The following is an 18,571-nucleotide window of genomic DNA, read 5'->3' on the forward strand; positions in this document are numbered from 1 at the left end:
AACTGCGCTGTGTAGAAACAAAAAGGTTTCTGAGGAACATTCAAAGACTTCATTAAACCGAATGAGGGTATTACAAAGAAAAAGTTCCCCGAGTTGATGAGTTTCAATGATAACGACCCAAAGAAGGGTCTAGAACGAGGAGCAAAATCAATTGCCGAGGCTAGAATAGCCGCTGTGGTCATGCACATACGTGAAAAGATCGGGCACCTGGAAACCACATGAAAATTTACTTTGAATACACCAAGGCAAGGGACATGCAACTCAATGCCTTCATCAAGGAGATGCTCCCAACCACAATGATCAGACTGCCAACCTTCCCCAATGTCATCCTCAACTACAATACGGGTGGCAACACATTCCATGCCTCGATATCTTATGTCCCTCCAAATGTTCCACCAGAGGTGCCCATCGATGTGCCACCATTGGCAACCCATGTCCCACCCGTACTAGAAGAAAGCCACGATGACCCGAGGAGTTCCTCAATTCATGATCCTTCTCCACCACCGAAAGTAGCAGTGATACTCCACCCTACTTTTTACTGATAAAGATTTCACGCCAACACCGAAGCAGCCTGAGCAGGATCCTATTCCATCCCCAGTTCGATCAACACCACCAGCCCCAACAACAACTCCTAGTCCACCACCAATTCCAGCACAACCCACTCCCGCGACCGAGCAGTCCACTCCATCCCGGGCTTCGACCAGCAAGAAGTGATACAATAGAACGATGGGGCGTATACTTCAATATCTCCTTCTAAGGTAGAAGCAGTAGACTCGGGATCCGAGAGCCCTTCCCCTCCCAAACGACACCGCACGAGGGCGTCCAGTTAAGCCACACCACCATAGTAAGTTTTTGTAGTTTTTTTTTTTTATTTTCACACTTGCATATAACAACATTTAGTGTACTTTTCATGCATTGAGGATAATGCATCCGTCAAGTTTGGGGGAGGTGTTGTCCATTATGCCATGCTTTGTTAAATAGTAATTGATGTTAATTGGTTGAAAATTTTGGTTGTCATGACATAATCAGGTTAGGATTATTGTTAGGACTGAATTAGGGATGCCCAATGATGAATGCAAAATTTTATTGCCTAGGCCAGAATTATTATAAAGTCTGTCTGAAGAAAAGAACCAACCCTAGGTTTGATCTTTTGAAACTTATAAACACGATTGTAGGCTGTCTTTGCTCTAGGTAATCTATAAAATTTTTAGGATAGAACTTTCTAATTGCCGAGGCTTCAAAAATATTCTAAGGGTAAGGTAAAAACTCTCTAGTGTTTAAAAACTTGAAAACTCAAAAAATACAAAGGGACACTCCTCTGTGCAAAGGCATGAATAATAAAAACTCCAAAATAAATTAAGAGTAGCCAAGGCATATGAGTGAATGAAAGTAGTCATAGGATGACTCTGCCCGACTAGCTTGGGGGTGGAAGATGTGATCCCTTTCACCTAGAGTGTGGAACGGTAGTTGTGATGTGCTGACTCCCTTATATAAAAAAATGTGAATAAAGATAATAAAAGTTGATAAATAACTAGAAGTATAAACTAAGCCTGATGAATAATTTTTTGCCTTGACAACCTAGAAATGCTTACTTTAAGTTTTCTAATTACCTCTATGCATAGACTAGTTACAATCACGTACACACAATAACAAAGGATCCTGACTAGGGAAGGGACTTGACAAATATGACTGTCGAACATGTTGAGGCCACATATTTTTGCTGACGGCTGAAATCTCAAACCTGATGATGTTCTTGATACTGCTTTGCCATGACAATTTTGATTTTCTTCTAGCTATTATTCATTGCTTGAGGACAAGCAATAACTTAAGTTTGGGGGTGTGATAACTCTGTAAAAGGACTTCAATTCTAGTCTTTTCACTTAAGTTATTTCTCATCTAAACAAAGAATGCGCAATATTTTTGTTACATATAGGTTGCAGTGGATAAGATTTGCATAGGCAAGATTTATTTGGCTTAACTGATGCTGCTGAGGAGAAGGGGTTATTTGAGTTGTATTTATGTAGGAATTCTACAGAGGAAGAACATTTCAGTCGTGACAATGAAAAGTTGCAAAGGCCAATTGAGTAGATGAGAACGTGAGGAGCAATTTATCTCATCGAGGCAAGTTTTATCTGAAGAAGTCTGAAGAAAAGGTGGCGAAACCGCCTATGTCACATGCCAGCTGGATGACCTGCTTCACGTGCAAGCCAGCCTCCTTTTCGTTTTAAGTTTAGGAAATTTATAACGGCTAATTAAGGAAACTCCAAAAGCATGCAAAGCCCTAGGAGATACTCCTTATAATTACCAGCCGTAAAAATAGAGGGCAAGAAAGAATAAAGAAGAGCTTTACCTTAGGCATGAGCAAGCAACTATAGTGCTTTCCCTCCGTCTACCCCCTAGTCTTCCTTGGTCTGCTCCATAGCCAGACGATAGCAGAGCGATGATCAGGCCTTGAGAGAGGGTGATCACCAAGGTAGGTGTGGTGCTGATCAGGATTGTTGCGACAGAGCCCCTGGTTTTGGGAGTCGTTCTTCCTTTGTTCTTAAACTCTTATTTTATTTGGGGTTGTATTAAACGATTTAATCTTGGATGATCTTTGATACCACAAGAATGTTTTACTTGGTGTTAAACTTTGTTTTGCTTGAACAATATTTTATGTTTATGAATGATGAATTATGTTTGCTTATGATTGTTTTGCTCATAGTTTAAATATTTTGCCTTAACATTGTAAGAGCATCGAGATATTGCTTAGGGTTTTGGTAAAACATGTATGAGCATTGTATGAGCATCGAGAGATATCCTTTTGTCTAGAAAGTAATTCTTAAACTCGAGAGAATTATGAGAGATTAACGTGAGCAAAGGAATGAATCAGGGAGGTGAAGTTCTAACTTGTCTACCTTAGAGATAAGGAGTGGGTTTCAAATGACTAAAAGGGATAGAGGCTATAGTAGGTTAAGACAATGCCTATAGTTTACGCCGAGAGGTATTTCCATAGCAATAGTCTAAGAATACCTAGTAATCCTGTCGGGTAGTTTAGTGAGTCATGATAATTCATTATGAGCTTAAAATAATTGTTGTCGAGACTATGGTTTAACATCAGTTCTCTTTGACACGTGTGAATATGTGAGGTTGTTTGCATTATATTTAATCCAATACTTGTTTTGTTTTGTTTTATCTGTCTGCATATTTTCTTTGTCTCAACCACACTTTTCTGAAATCATTGAATCATTATTCTTAGCTCCTTAATATTAGTTCTTAGCTTTAATACTTAGTAGGATTAATTTGTGAAATTAGTTCTAGTTGTGGTGAAAAGATATTTTTAATCCAATCCCTATGGATACGATACTCACTCACTACTATATTACTTGCATCTATTGTGTATACATGAACAGATTAGGTTGCCCTAGCATATACATTCACAAGTGATCATTGAGCCATGCCATGAAATCAATAACTCCAAGTGGGCCATTCTTTGTAAGCAGAATTGGCAATCTGGGATGAAATGGAAGCCGTGTTACGGTGCCCAACTACGAGCTATCTTGGAACACACAAAGGGTGTTGGTTGATTAAGCCAGTATTAAGGTGGTCGTGGAAGTCAAAATCCACTAAGGAGTGTGTAACAATTCACCTGCTGAATCAACTAGCCCGAAAAATAGATGGCGCTTAAGCGTATGACCTATACTTGACCGTTGGGGCAAGGGCTAAGCCTCGATAAGAAGAAGGGCAGGATGGTAGATGTAAAAATAGGGGAGTGAGCCCGGGCAGAGTGATCGTTGGTGCAGATCTTGGTGGTAGTAGTAAATATTCAAATGAGAACTTTGAAGGCCGAAGAGGGGAAAGGTTCCATGTGAACAACACTTGTACATGGGTTAGTCGATCCTGAAAGAAGGGGGAAGCCCGCCCGATAGCGCTTTCTGTGCGAGCTTTAAAAGTGAATATGTTTAAAATTCCTAAACCGGGACGTTGCAGCTGACGATAACATTAGGGAGTCCATACACGATGGTAGGGGCCTCGGGAATAGTTATATTTTCTGTTTAACAGCCTGCCCACCGTGGAAATGGCTCAGTCGAAGGTAGATTCCAACGGCCAGAAGAGCATTGAACGTCGCATGGTGTCCGTTACCCCCCGACAACCCTTGAAAATCCTGAGGACTGAGTGTCATCCGTGTCGGGTTGTAACTGCATCAGGTCTCTAAGGTGAACAACCTCTGGTCGATGGAACAATGTAGGCAAGGAAAGTCGGCAAAATGGATCTGTAACCTTTGAAAAGGATTGGCTTTGAGGGTTGGACACAGGGGTCCCAGTCCTGAACCCGTCGACTGTCGGTGAATTCCTCGAGCTGCTCCCGCGGCGAGAGTGGGCCACCGTGTGCCTGTCGGGGGACGGACTGGGAACGACACCATCAGGGGCCTTCCCTGGGCGATGAACAGTCGACTCAGAATTGGTACGGACAAGGGGAATTCGACTGCTTAATTAAATCAAAACATTGTGATGGTCCCTACTGAAGCTTATGCAATGTGATTTCTGCCCCCTCTTTTTAGACCCAAGGCCGACTTTCTTCGGTTGATTTGGGCCGAAGATATTTTCAGGTGGGGAGTTTTGTTGGAGCGAGACATCTGTTAAAAGATAACGTAGGTTTCCTAATATGAGCTCAACTAGAACAGAAATCTCGTGTGGAAGAAAAGGGTAGAATCTCATTTGATTCTGATTTCTAGTACAAATACAAACCGTGAAAGATTGGCCTATCAATCCTTTAGACCTTTAGAATATGAAGCTAGAGGTTTCAGAAAAGTTACCATAGGGATAACTGGCTTGTGGTAGCCAAGCATTTATAGCGACGTTGTTTTTTGGTCATTCGATGTCGGATCTTCCTATCATTGTGAAGAAGAATTCACCAAATGTTGGATTTTTCACCCACCAATAGGGAACGTAAGCTGGGTTTAGACCATCGTGAGAGAGATTAGTTTTACCCTACTGATGGTCGTGTCATAATAGTAATTCAACCTAGTACGAGAGGAACCGTGCGATGGATTATGATGAACACCTCTAAGTTAGAATCTGGGCTAGAAGTGACGCATGTGCCTTCTCTCAATTGTCGACCCGTAGTAGGGGCTCCATTCCCCAAAGGCATGTGTCATGGGTTCAGAACGCGTATCAGACAAGTTGCGCGTGCCTCCCTGGAACGTAATTTAAACCGAGCGGTAGGTAGAATCCTTTGTATGTGACTTAAATATGCGATGGGGTATTGTAAGTGGCAGAGTGGCCTTGCTGCCACGATCCACTAAGATTTAACCCTTTGTCACTTTGATTCATCCTTCCCCCATCATTCATATCCTTATTAAAAAGTTATTGAAATCCAGGGTTTGACGAGAGGGAACAGGGACTCTCATTGTTCCCAAGGCACGAGGGTTCTAATCCAATACCATATACTTTACTATTCTACCATCAATAAGTTCAATGACTTAGGAAAATTTTATCATGTATTGTTGCCCCCATCCTAACCCAAACCATAGGGTATCGGTCGAGGTGTTGGCAAAAATTGGCCTCCCATGCACAAACCGCTAACGGTTAGCCTAAAATTGAGTACACGGTGTCACGATACCTCGATGATCGGTGGTAATGCCTTGAGCAACCTCATTCTGAGTTATGCAAGCTTGGTGGTAAATGGCTTGTGGCAGCGAAGCATTTATAGCGACGTTTTTTTGGTCATTCGATGTCGGATCTTCCTATCATTGTGAAGCAAAATTCACCAAATGTTGGATTTTTTACCCACCAATAGGGAACGTGAGCTGGGTTTAGACTGTCATGAGACAGGTTAGTTTTACCCTACCGATGGTCGCATCATAATAGTAATTCAACCTAGTACGAGAGGAATCATTGATTCACTTAATTGGTAATTGTGCTTGGTTCAAAAGCCAATGGCGTGAAGCTACCGTGCGTTAGATTATGATATAATGCTTCTAAGTCAGAATCTGGGCTAGAAGCGACGCATGAGCCCATCACCTGATTGCCGACCCACAGTAGGGGCCCCATACCCCTATGGGTATGTGTTGTGTCTGCATCACGCACGTCAAACAAGTCACGCGTGCCTCCCTGGAACATAATTTCTACCGAGCAGCAGGTAGAATCCTTTAGAGACAACTTAAAAATGCCACGGTATTGTAAGTGGTAGAGTGGCCTTGCTACCACGATCCACTGAGATTTATTCCTTTGTCGCTTCGATTCGTCCCTCCCCCATCGTTCATATAAATTGTGGAAATCGAAGGGTTTGACGAGAGGGAATGAGACCCTCTATCATTCCTAAGGAACAAGGGTTCTAATCCAATAGCACATTTACTTTAATCTTCTACATCTAAAAGTTACATGACTTAGGAAAATTTTATCACGATACTTGACGAAAATCCCATCGACAGTTCTAAGCATGTTGGTACGGTAGGTTCGCACAACATCGGGCAGGAAGCATGCCCATGGATCCTGTAGACTCGCACAGCATTGGGCAGTAAGCACGCCCTTTGGTAGGCAACAGTTGGTCACTATGAGGCCCCCGTGTGTGTGAGCCTTGGTCACCATCGGTAATCCCAGGCAGCTGGCCTCGGTCACTATCTGCAGGAGCAGGCTGTTGTCTTGCCAACATCTGGTATCCCAGACGGGTGTCTCGGTCACCATCAACAAACTTCAATTAGTGCCTCGGTAACATCGGCTACCCCAAGCCATTGGTGCGGGAGTACTACACAAAGTTGATTATTTGTGTGTGAGCCTCAGTCACCATCGCTAACCCCCGACGGGTGCCTCAACAACCATCAGTAACCCCACGCCATTGGTGTTGGAGTGCAGCACATAACCGAGTAATAGATGCAGGAGCTGTAGTCACCATCAGAAACCCTCGATGATTGCCTCGAAAACCATCGGCAACCCCAGGCCATTGGTGCGGGAGTGACGCACAGAACCGAACGTTGGCTTCGAGAGCCTCGGTCACAATCGGCAACCCCCGACGGGTGCCTCGGTAACCATCGGCAACCCCAGGCTATTAGTTGGGGAGTGCCACACATAATTGAGTGTTGGGTGTGGGACCCTCACACAGTGTCGGGCAGATCGCACAGCCCCCAAGTGCATTGGGAAGGAAGTTTCTGTATTTCAGACATTACAATGTCTACTAGTTGTATTTTACCTAAGCTTTTTTAACTCTTTAGGGGGGATGGTTCTTGAGGCCCCAACAGGGTCCCCTGGGATTACGGCCATAACATGACCTGACGCTACCTACGGCCCCATACTGGCCACTAGAGCCCCCCACCATCGTCAAGGCTCCCGGTGGTGCTCAGATAATGCTTCAACTAAACATAATCAGAGCTCCGATAAGGCCCAAATAATGGAAAACACCCCTCCCCTCCCCCGTAGAAATAGAGAATTCGAAAAGCATTAGTGTCCCGAGAGTTTAAATTGATGGATGGCCTCGATGAATAGTAGGAAACAACATACATTAGTTGTAGTCTCCAACCGAGATAAGGCTATGACGATGGAAAATGACTCTCCCTTCCCCCATGGAAATGGGGAATTCTGAATACGCTAATGCACCGAATGGGACTTCACTGGATGGCTTCGACGAAGAGTAAAACCAACGAACAATACTTGGGGGTACGTACTTTGATGCGGGAGCCATGCACGTCATGGCTATGAAACAGGCCATTGGGTGGCCACAAGAAGGGAGATGGAGGAAGTGTCCTCGTTTCAGACATTTCAATGTCTACTAGTAGTATTTTGCCTAAGTTTTTTTAGCTCTTTAGTGGGTAGTGGCTTGGCACCCACTCCCACACCAGGGGGTGCAGGCCTTGGTACCCCACGGGGTTGAGGCAACGACTAGTGCTAGTACAGGTTAGCACCCGTCATCGGTGGGGACATTCAGACATGGTTGTCGGAACGACGTGATCATGTAGATGGTCGGTGCACCTGATACTTATGAACCTCTTCCCATTATTTTAGGTGAGGTATCAACTCGGACTGGTGTAGCACCCACCTGTGCATTGGTCATTTTCTTTCTATATCCGACCAAACTTGGCAACCGCTCATTGATTTAGTCTAGTCCGCGTGCTCTATTTGTTATGTGTTACTTTCTAAGACATTTGTCACCCAATACCAAGTCATTTTATGGCAACGACGTAATGGGGGAGCGAGATAAGACATCTAGGGGTACGTATCAGACTAGATTAAAGCCCCGAGCGAGTTATGCTGCAAGCCCACCCCTCACCAAAGCAGTAGGCAAAACTTTCCCTCCTCTCAAACTCAAAAAACCCCTTTAAAAAACCCTTCTCCACCCCAGGAAAAAAGGCCAACCCTTTCCCCTAAACTAAATAAAGGCCACACAAAAAAAAAGCTTCGCAAAAAGGTTGTAAAATATTTGAACCAAAAAATCTTGTCGCTATTGATTTTGTATGTGATGGGAAATTGGTGGTTATACTCACCTCTGTTAGTTTCCGTGTCAAGCGGTTATAGTGTGCCCTTGTTCATTGTTTCATCCACTCCTCAGCCAAGTCACTGGTTGTGTGTGTTGTGGACTGGTGAGCATGGATGCTATTACTCTTATGCAATGGGCATGTGAGTGGTGATATGGTTGTGTGTTTCAGAAGGTGTCGTGATACATCCATCGAACTGGCGACCGCACTCCTCTTCAATATCTCCCCTTACAGTCTTCAAACCAAGGGGTGTGATTGGGATCTTGTGTTGTGTACCTAAATTGATGGAATTTCGGATGTCTTGCGATCCCTATTCAATCATGTGAACTTGTTCCTACATGGTGAACTTATGTCGTTCTCGGTGTTCGGTGTGTGCATTTTATGAATACTCAACCCCGTCGGTGCATCGGTGCTCAATCGTTCTTTAGGATGTGGAACAATTTATGAGCGTAGGGCCACTCGGCCCTACGTATTTTTGTTCCTCGACATGAACGATGCTTGTGTCCTGTTATAGCCTCATACTCTGCCCAGGCATTGGATTGAGGACACGGTCCCAACGTCAAGAAGGAATGCTACCTAGTGGATCCTTCCAGTAGTCATGCTTATCTCAAAGATTAAGCCATGGATGTGTAAGTATGAACTAATTTAGGTTGTGAAACTACGAATGGCTCATTAAATCAGTTATAGTTTATTTGATGGAATTTTTTACTCAGATAACTGTAGTAATTCTAGAGCTAATACGTGCAATAATCCCCGACATCTGAAACAGATGCATTTATTATATAGAAGGTCGACTCGGGCTTTGCCCATTGCTCTGATGATTCATGATAACTCGACGGAGTGCATGACCTTTGTGTCGGTGATACATCATTCAAAGTTCTTCCCTATCAACTTTCGATGGTAGGATAGTGGCCTACTATGGTGGTGATGGTTGATGAAGAATTAGGGTTCCATTATAGAGAGACAGCCTAAGAAACGACTACCACATCCAATGAAGGATGTAGGCGCGCAAATTACTCAATCCTAACACGGGGAGGTAGTGTCAATAAATAACAATACTGGTCTCTACGAGTCTGGTAATTAAAATGAGTAAAATTTAAACCCCTTATGTGGATCCATTAGAAGGCAAGTCTGGTGCCAACAGCCATGGTAATTCTAGCTCCAATAGCAAATATTTAAGTTGTTGCAGTTAAAAAGCTCGTAGTTGTACCTAGGGTGGGTCGGACAGTCTGCTTCACGGTGAGCATCACTCTGCTCGTCCTACTGCCAGCGATGCGCTCCTGCCCTTAATTGGACGGGTGACTCCTCCGGTGTTGTTACTTTGAAGAAATTAGAGTGCTCAAAGTAGGCCTACGCTTGTATACAATAGCAAGGGATATCATGATAGGATTTTGATCCTACTGTGTTGGTCTTCAGGGACAGTCAGGGGCATTCGTACTTCATAGTCAGAGGATTTGCGAAAGCATTTGCTAAGGATGTTTTCATTAATCAAGAACGAAAGTTAGGGCACGATGACGATCAGATATCGTCCTAGTCTCAACCATAAACGATGCCAACTAGGGATCTGTGGATGTTGCTTTTAGGACTCTGTTGGTACCTTATGAAAAAACAAATTCTTTGGGTTCCGGGGGGAGTATGGTCGTAAGGATGAAACTTAAAATAATTAACGTAAGGGCACTACCAGGATTGAAGCCTGTGGCTTAATTTGACTCAAGAGAGGGAAGTTTACTAGGTCCATACATAGCAAGGATTGACAGACTGAGAGTTATTTCTTGATTCTATTGGTGGTAGTCCATGGTCGTTCTTAGTTAGTGGAGCGATTTGTCTAGTTAATTCCGTTAAGGAACGAGACGTCAGCCTGCTAACTAGCTACACGCAGGTGATTCTCCATGGCTAGCTTCTTAGAGGGACTATAGCCGCTTAGGCCAAGGAAGTTTAGGTAATAACAGGTCTGTGATGCCCTTAGATGTTTTGGGCCGCACGCGCAATACACTGATGTATTGAACGAATCTATTTCCTTGGCCGACAGGCCTGGGAAATATTTGAAATTTCATTATGAAGTGGATAGATCATTGCAATAATGAGGAGTTCCTAGTAAGTGCGACTCATCAGCTCGCGTTGACTACGTGTTACCCTTTGTACACATCGCCCGTCGGTCCTACCAATTGAATGATCCGGTGAAGTGTTCAGATCGCAGCGATGTATGCGGTTCGCTACCCGTGACGTTGTGAGAAGTACACTAATCCCTATAATTTAGAGGAAAGAGAAGTTACAAAAAGGTTTTTATAGGTGAACCTGTGTAAGGATCATTTTCGAAACCTGCCTAGCCGAACGACACACAAACACTTTATCTAACAACACCTGGAGGGGGGCGTGCTTGTGTCATTTACCCTCGACCCCTCCACGTCTCAGAGCATTAGGATCGCTTGCTCCGGCATGAACTTCGGGCTGTTGGGTGGCATGACCCGGTGTCTCCGAGGTAAAAGGAACAACCCCCGGCGTAAATCACACCAAGGAATTGGAATGTAAAGGCAGTCGTGTTTTAATGAAATATAAAATTTAGAAATACTTGCTTTTAGAAATATAAAATTTAGTAGTGATAAGAAAGGTCAAATCCACAGGGTTTCGGTAGACTTGTTTTAATGAAAATTAAAGTAAATAAAAGGGGTTTTAAAATTGAGAAAAAAAGAAAAAATATTTAAAAATTAACCGAAAATAACCAACTAAATGTATAATTTCAGAATTGGCTCAGAGAATTGATCATATGCAATGATAAAATCTTCTACTTTTTACTAAATTAGTTATGGTTACTGAGAAGCTCTAACAACATGTTTATCCTTAGTTTATTGATAATCAAGATAAGCTCTTTGATTATTTCCCTTGTTAATGAACAACCCTAGACAAGCTCTTATGATTTAATCCACCAATAACATTAACCACTAGAGGGACCACCAATTCTAGACAATGAATACACAAGCTCAACTCATTTAGAGTAGGTTATATACCTTCATAACATAATCAAAATCAACTACTTTACCACTAATATTAGAACGTTTAAACAATTACGTATTTAAAGTTCTAAATGGCAATTTATCAACCTGATAATTGAACAATGGGCCTTTTGCACAATCAATCAAGACAATAATTCTTAATAAAAATAGAAGATATATAAATAGCAAAGAAGTAAAAGAACAATGAAATTTATTTAGATCTCACAATCCTTGAAAAACCAAAACTTCAATTATCTTTTAGTTGGAACAAAAGTATTTAACTACTCATAATTGAAAGAAAACCAAAAGTAAATAAAGATGAATCTGTAAAATAATCCTAAGAAAACTTAATGAAAACTTGATGAAATCTTCATGCCTCCTATGAAAGCCCTAGCTCCCCTTTTATAAGGATTTCCCTGTTCTAGATAAGGAAGTTTCCTCCAAAGAAAATCCCAAAAAAAATAGGGGTTTTGAATACCCTCGTCCATTTCTAAGTATAATAATAATTCAAAAGAATCTTCTAACCGTCAATAAATTACTTTCCCTTATAAATTCGTAACCCTAATTTAGGGTTGTACAAACTGGTAAGGAGAGCCCACGTCTTAACTGAAGACTTCTTCTACGATAGCTCATGATAAATAAGTCGTGCCCACGCCTTATATGAAAACCTCTTCTAGTCTTACCAATTTCTTGAATTCTGATTTCCTCCTTAATTTGGGGATTTTGTGAAGATCATGCTAATCATTAGATTTTGAACTTGTTTAATCCAAATCTTCAACCTAATCAACAAAATACAAAATTTAATCAAAATCCATGATTTAAGTAATTTTAGTTATTCAAAAATGAGGAAACTATCATAGAATATATGTCTAATATGCATCTTATCAAATTCCCCCACACTTAAACAATGCTTGTCCTCAAGCATTCAAATAACTCTTCTCGACATCAATCCTTCTTCTTCCTTTGCTCATCCTTCCACAATCAAAATTGTCATGCCTTAAAGATTCAAATCTAGACACAAGTAAGGAACGAACAATTCGTAGAAATTTTTTCATAAACCAACATACGTGAATAATCACTCCATCAATATTTTCAAAATCAAAATGCAGTGGGATCTAATAACCTCACATTGGATTCACTAAATACGCTCGAAGTGTTTAGGGTGTCAATAAACTCTTAACATAGAAAGATTTTTACCATAAGCTTGCTAACTAATCACATCCCCACCACTAATCAATGAATTGAATGCATAAAAACCTAAGGGTCTTAAACAAGGTGTAATAGGGCTTAGGTGAGGTTTGGTAGGAAATGAAATTGAGCTATTTTATCGAATGAGTCATACAAACTTATCCGCATGGAACTCCATCTAAAATGTTCTCTTCAAGCCACATAACATTTTTTTATTGCACAATCTCTCTTTTTCCCTTTCCTTTGCACAATTTTGCTTCTTTTTTTATTCCTTTTATTCTTTTTTTAAATGAAAGAGATTGCAACTCGAACATTATATTCCAACATCTTCCGATATTCTCAAGATAATTTGAATTCTCATGTGAAGAAGCTCATACAATCCTCCAATTCAAGGTTCAAAAGAGGGGAAATTAATAAAAAAGGATTTGATATTTGCTTGTACCATGGTTAATTTCAAACAAAAAGGCTCAGCCTCAAAATTGGCTTTCTAAGGATGATAATTAGGGTAGGCTCTTTACAAAAGCTAAAAGTGGTTTCACCTAAATTCCCTTATCGTTCTTGATGCATCCAATTTTAAAATGTGGTCTTCGACATGTATACCAAAGCAAGTTCTAGAAAAATTAACTATGTATGGCAATCACTCAATTAAGAAATGGAGCATGTGAGTGCTCATTGGCCCAAAATCTCACAAAAAAGGGTAAACATGTATCAAATCCCACACATTTTTCATTCAATCAGTCATCAAGAGTAACCAACCAGTGTGTAGCAAATAAGAATTCAACTACTCAAGCTAATCCCCTATTATACTTCAACTTAATTTGATAATTCAAAACAATCTGAATCATGTAAGGACAAACATCGAAAGAATCTAGAATTTTGAAGAGAAAAATCACAAACAAGAACTAAAGCACACTTGTTTTTTTCCAAAAATTGAAGCGCAAAATTATGTTCAAAGAAAAACCATATATGAAACACTCTCCCCCACACTTAATCCATACATTGTTCTCAATGTATCAAAACTATATACTCAAAAACCATAAAAGAATAAGAGTAGAAAACTCCCCTGAAAATGTTGAGCATCAACCATGATATCTGTCACGAGATGGGGGCGAAGCTGTTGTTCGTCAGCTGGGTTGGTTCTCGGACTAAGCGGAGGCGTGGGTCGAGTGGAGCGGGGAGGACGGTTAGTGGCGCACATTCTTCTAAAGAGCAGAGAAAATAAAGAAAAGATAAGGAACATTTATATTTTAAAAAGTTTCTTTGAATCTTGCTTCCTAAACCAGAAGTGGTGTTGAGTTTAGACGTGGGCACGTCTTATACAAAAACATGTTTTGGATAGTGAGAGACTTTATGAATAATTCTACTTTTGTAAGGCCTGCCCACGGGTTACAAAAATTCATCTTCAAACCTAAAGAAGTAAACAATATTAATTGTACTCCAAAAAATCAAGAAAAAAGTAAAAATAAAATAAAAATAAAAAAAGCGAAAATAGAAATTGAAAAGGAAAATGAAAAATTGGGTTGTCTCCCAAGAGCGCCTTTCATTAACGTCTTTGGCTAGATGTTGTAACTTCTCAATCATCCTAAGTTGGGTACTCCAAAATGATTTTACCAACATTATGCACTGAGAACCTTCATAAAAAGGTTTTAAATGGTGATCATTGACCTTAAATATTTGACCTGTATCCAAACTTTTTATTTCAACAATAGAGACATTTTTACTGGAAATCATATGATCATGGAAGGTTTTGGTCTTTCCCTTGTAGATTATCGAGCTTTCATAAGTGTCATTACAAATTTCCTCTAGCTCTTTCAGTTTTAATTTCCTTTGTACATCTGACTCATCTAACTTTGATGCCTGCAAAAGAGAAGGAAGAAGCTTGGTGTGAGAAAAAGGTAACTAAATAAAAGATACATCATACCTCATGGGTTTGAGTGATTCTAGTTCTTGGATTGTATCTTGTAAATCAAGATCTAACACAGACTTTTTCATAATTCCCTACAATCCTTCAGAAGTGAAATTCATGTTGAGTGTATCTTTCAACTTGTCATCATCATTTTGATCAAAAGTTTCCTTTGCTAGAGGGTCAATAACATCCATGACAAAAACAGAGGACACATCACTAGAATATCTCATGGCATCATAAATATTGAATTTAATAATTTCACTATCAATTCCATGGTAAGTGTACCATCATTTACATCAATTTTTGTCCTAACTATTTTCAAAAATGGCCTTCCTAACAAAATTGATGTTGATTTAGAAGAATCATTTTCTTTCATATCAAGCACATAAAAATCTGGAGGAAAAATCAATCCATTAACTTGCACCAAAACATCCTCTAAAACTCCCTCAGGATATACATTAGATCTATCAGCAAGTTGAATAATCACTCCTATTTCTTTCAAAGGACCTGCATTCAGAGATGAGTAAATAGAAAGAGGCATGATATTTATTGAGGCTCCTAGATATAACATTGCTCTCTCAATCCTAACATTACCAAGTTTACAAGGGATAGTAAACATACCTTGATCTTTGCACTTGGGGGTAGTTTTTTCTAGAGGACAGCTGAAACATTCTCCCCATACTTACCTTTTCATTACCCTTGAGCTTTCTCTTGTTGGTGCACAATTCTTTAAGAACTTTAGCATATCGAGGTACTTGTTTAATTGCATCAAGTAAAGGAATATTTACCTCGATCTTGCGAAATGACTCAAGAATTTCTTTCTCTTCTACTTCTTTCTTGGACTTAACAAATCTAGCGGGAAAAAGAGGTTTTATGACAAATTCCTTCATTTTTTGTTTTGAGTCCTTTAGGTTGGTCTTTCTGAGTCTTGGAAGTAACAACTTCCTTTTCATTTTCTTCCTCTAAGGCTCTCCCAGGTGCCAATGGACTAGGTTTCTTCAACTAATTCCCACTTCTCTATGTGATTGCATTAACATTTTGTTTTGGATTAACAATGGTTTGTGAAGGTAGCTTACCTTGGGATTCTAATCGACTCACGGAGCATGCCAATTGACTCATTTGATTCTTCAAATTTTGTATGCTTGTTCTTGTCTCTTATTGAAATTATTGTGTATTAGTTGAAAGTGATTTGAGAATTTCTTCTAGGGATATACCTGGCTTTGAAGAAGACTGCTAAGGTGGAAAACGCTAGAATTGCGATGGTCTTGGTCCACAGCTCAGGTTAAGATGATCCCTTCATCCTGGATTATAGTTATTTAAGTAAGGATCACACTTCTTTTATGGAGGATCAGGAAACCTTCCAACTGCATTGGCATACTCATGAGAATCATCTTGAAGTGTAGGGCACGAGTCAGTTGGGTAACCGATCGCAACACATATCCCACAAGCTTTCACTTGCTGCATTTTTCCTACTACTAGTTGTTGAACAAGGGAGGTGAGATTCGATAATTGATGTTCAATACAGGAAGAACCTACCTCATTCACCCTTCTTGATGATGTGTCTTGCTTAAAGCCAAATTGTTATGAACTAGAGGCCATGATGGAGATGAATTCCCTAGCATCGCGAGGAGTCTTATTCACTATGTCACCTCCACTAGCTACATCCATCATCTTCCTCTCCATGGGTAGAAGTCCCTCATAGAAATATTGGATAAGAAGTTTCTCAGAAATACCATGTTGAGGGCAGTTGACACGAAGTCGTTTGAATTTTTCCAAATACTAATGAATGATTTCAATATCTTTTTATTTTATTCCACATGTCTCTCTTCGAATGCCAGCGGCTCTTGAAGCAGGTAAAATTTTATCAAGAAACATCCTTACCATCTCGGCCCAAGTAGTTACAGAACAAGGGGGTAAATAGAAGAGCCAATCTTTAGCTCTATTAGTTAGCGAGAATGGAAAAGCACGAAGTTTTATCTGCTCTTCAGTTACTCCTTGCGCTCTCATACTTGAACATTCCACATGGAATTCCTTCAAATGCTTATGAGTATCTTCATTCTCAAGTCCATGAAAATAATGCTACAAATGAATCAAACCAGAGTTTAATTCAAAAGCTACCTCCAAAGTTGGGTAGTCAATGAAGAGCGGTTGTTGATTCTCATTTGGTGCAGCCAATTCTCTTAGAGTTATTTATTCGTTGGCCATTGTTCCCTCTATTTCAGAATCACTGGATGAATCACCCAAGTTGAGTGCAGATTTCGATTCAGGGGATGAAGAAGAAGAAGCTTGTCTGTTGCGCAAGTTAGTTTCTTTTCTTAACCTGCGAGCGGTCTTCTCGATCTCAGGATTATATTAGAGTTCACCTGTATGAGAAGAACGGGGCAACAAAATACGTCTAAATGACACCAATCCCCGACACCGGCACCAAAAATTTGGTGGGTGTCAAATCCAACAAATAATAATATTTTCTTTTCGAAATATAAAATTGTAGTAGTGATAAGCAGGTCGAATCCACAGGGATTGAGTAGACTTAATTTAATGAAAATTAATGAAAATAAAAGGGGTTTTAAAATCGAGAAAAAATCAAAAAGAAAAAGCATTTAAAAATAAACCAAAAATTTAGAGAGATTAATATTAAGAAAATATCCAACTAAAGGTATAATTTCAGAATTGGTTCAGAGAACTGATCATAGATGAAATGATAAAATCTTCTACTTTTCACTAAATTAGTTATGGTAATTGAGAATGTCTAACAACCTGTCTCTCCTTATTTTCTTGATAATCAAGAGAAGCTCTTTGATTATTTCCCTTATTAATGAACAACCCTAGACAAGCTCTTAAGATTTAATCCACCAACAACATTAAATACTATAGGGACCACCAATTCTATCCAACAAATACACAAGGTCAATTCATTTAGAGTAGGTTATATACCCTAATAACATAATCAAAATCAACTATGTTACTTTACCACTAATATTAGAACATTTAAACAATTACTGATTTAAAGTTCTAAATGGCAATTTATCAACCTGATAATTGAACAACGAGCCCTTTGCACAATCAATCAATACAATAATTATTAATAAAAAGAGAAGATATATAAATAGCAAAGAAGTAAAAGAACAATGAAAATTATTTAGATCTCACAATCCTTGAAGAACCAAAACTTCAATTATCCTTCAGTTGGAACAAAAGTATTTAGCTACTCATAATTGAAAGAAAACCAAAAGAAAATAAAGATGAAGTCTGTAAAATAATCCTAAAGAAAACTTAATGAAAACTTCATGCCTCCTATGAAAGCCCTAGCTCACCTTTTATAAGGATTTCCCTATTCTAGATAAAGAAGTTTTCCCCAAAGAAAATCCCCCAAAAATAGAGGTTTTAAATACCCTAGTCCTTTTCTAAGTATAATAATAATTTAAAATAGTCTTCCAGACCTCATTAAACTCCTTTCCCTTGTAAATATATAACCCTAATTTAGGGTTATACAAACTGGTAAGGCGCACCCATGCCTTAACTGAAGACTTTTACTATGATAGCTTAGGCTGAATAAGTTGTGCCCTTGCCTTATACAAAACCCTCTTCTGGTCTTACCAACTTCTTGAATTCTGATTTTTCCTCCTTAACTTTGGGATTTTTGAAGATCATGCTAATCATTAGATTTTGAACTTGTTTAATCCAAATCTTCAACTTAATCCACAAAATATGAAATATAATCAAAATCCATGATTTAAGAAATTTTAGTTATTCAAATATGATGAAAATATCATAGAATATATGTCTAATATGCATCTTATCAGCGTGCGGCATACATACGACTGTTTTGTCGTGAAAAAACAAAAAGACTCTCAGCAACAGATATCTCGACTCTCGCATCAATGAATAATGTAGCAAAATGCAATACTTAGTGTGAATTACAGAATCCCGTGAACCATCGATTCTTTGAATTATGCCCCAAGCCATTAGCCCGAGGGCATGTCTTCCTGGGTGTCATGCATTGTTGCCCCATCTTAACTCGAACTATAGGGTATCGGTGGA

At 39.7% G+C, this 18,571-nt stretch overlaps 1 pseudogene; it reads left to right on the top strand.

Moving 5' to 3' along the window:
- The first annotated feature begins 18,376 nt into the window (after positions 1–18,376).
- LOC120215683 lies at positions 18,377–18,526 on the top strand (annotated as a pseudogene).
- Positions 18,527–18,571: the final 45 nt, after the last annotated feature.

The sequence above is a fragment of the Hibiscus syriacus genome, unplaced genomic scaffold (assembly GCF_006381635.1).
Source record: "Hibiscus syriacus cultivar Baekdansim isolate YM2019G1 unplaced genomic scaffold, ASM638163v2 tig00110151_pilon, whole genome shotgun sequence".
In the NCBI taxonomy this organism is placed as follows: Eukaryota; Viridiplantae; Streptophyta; class Magnoliopsida; order Malvales; family Malvaceae; genus Hibiscus; species Hibiscus syriacus.